At 37.6% G+C, this 1,530-nt stretch overlaps 1 long non-coding RNA gene across 1 annotated transcript in view; it reads left to right on the top strand.

Moving 5' to 3' along the window:
• LOC140938653 (uncharacterized) overlaps positions 1 to 834 on the top strand; it is an 8,849-nt gene extending 8,015 nt beyond the window's left edge. Inside the window, exon 3 of the long non-coding RNA XR_012165549.1 lies at positions 793 to 834. This is a non-coding gene — a long non-coding RNA (uncharacterized lncRNA). The remainder of the gene's footprint in view (positions 1 to 792) is intronic.
• The last annotated feature ends 696 nt before the right edge of the window (positions 835 to 1,530 follow it).

The raw sequence follows: 1,530 nt of genomic DNA, 5'->3' as shown, positions 1-1,530 counted from the left end.
AAGTGAAAGAAGGAAGTGAGCTTTACAGCTTGCTATTCCCGACAAGCTGTAATTTAGCTAGAACTTGAACCTTTGAATGCCTTTTTAACAACACTTTTACTCGGTAATATGAGACCACCCCCCCCCCCACCCCCCGATGAAATTAGTAAAGTACCTATACAAGTGCCTAGATGAAGTTGTTTACCATATGTTGTCATTTTTGCGTAAACAATACAAGGATGATTATTCTTGTATTGCTTAGAATTATTCATTATGTGTAACAAATTGCCTAGAGTAATTCAATGTATAAATTAGATGGCTGGAGAAGAAATGAATTGGGTCTTAAGTCACTGTGGGAGTTTTTTGTCGGGGGTGGAGGGGTGGGGTGGGTCTGTGGCTAATATTAGAGAACATAGGTTATTACACAATGAGAAATCATGCATTCTGGAAATAGAAAACTAGAAAAGTAATAACTACCAGACAATTTGAACCTCTTAAGGACTATAATGACTTGAAGTGACTTAAGACGACTAAAGGCAACCTAAGGCGACTTTAGGCGATTTAAGGTGACTTTAGGCGACTTTAGGCGACTTAAGGTCCCAGAGTAGGCTTCTAACGAGAGCTTCGCTTTTTGCCCTGGCTAAATCTATATACTAGCAACAAGCCTATCAAACACTGCTCGTACAGTGTCTATCAACCTTTGCTTTTCTTTGGTAGGTTAATAGCTGCACTTAGGAGAGAAAATGAGTTGTTCTCGTTCAACTGCAAAATGTTAATTTCCTAGAGTTCAGTATTTCTTATATTCGATATTAGGGAGCTCAATTCAAACCGACTGAGATCTGCTCCAGATTTGATGGGTCTTACCAATCTGGCAATCTTGTAAGTAAATAACTAGTAAATTACTTAATTTCTTTAATTTAATTTTTACTCTTATTTTTAAACAGCAAGGGCGTCAAGGACATCAACCGACCCCTACTTTAGGGCATGTGTCATAGCTGCCAGGTTATCTATGCACAGATATGACATTTGTCATTAAGGCCTACCTACTCTTGGCTCGGACCTCTGTCATTGTTGTATTTCATAAGTAATATTTCCTTCTTTTTAAAAGCAAAATATTATAACTGCCACCGTACAAATCCATTTAAGTATTATGTGAAAATTTTCAACAAGGAAAGACGTGTTTATTAAAATGCCATCCCTATTTCAAGTCCCATTGTTGCTCTATAAGATTTTGGAGAAAAGAACAGCCTATTCTGGGGAAAAGATTTGAAACTTAAATTCCAACGATTCTTAACAATTCTATGGGAAGTGTAACTCGCATTAAGGTAATTCCCTTGAAAATGAGGTAATATCCAGATTTTTAAAACTTGGCACAATTGACAGCCATATATCAAGACCAGCACCTTTTTAGCCGGTAAGAGTTATCACAAATTCACTATCGCTATTGAAACCGTTTGGACTAGTAAAGAGGCCTTTGTTAACTCTCTTTTGGCGACCGGTAAAAATATCTGCCTCCTTTGACGTCGCAATGTTATGCGCTGTATCCGATGC

Source organism: Porites lutea, chromosome 5 (genome assembly GCF_958299795.1).
Source record: "Porites lutea chromosome 5, jaPorLute2.1, whole genome shotgun sequence".
Taxonomy (NCBI): Eukaryota; Metazoa; Cnidaria; class Anthozoa; order Scleractinia; family Poritidae; genus Porites; species Porites lutea.
This window is presented reverse-complemented; position numbering and strand designations above follow the sequence as displayed.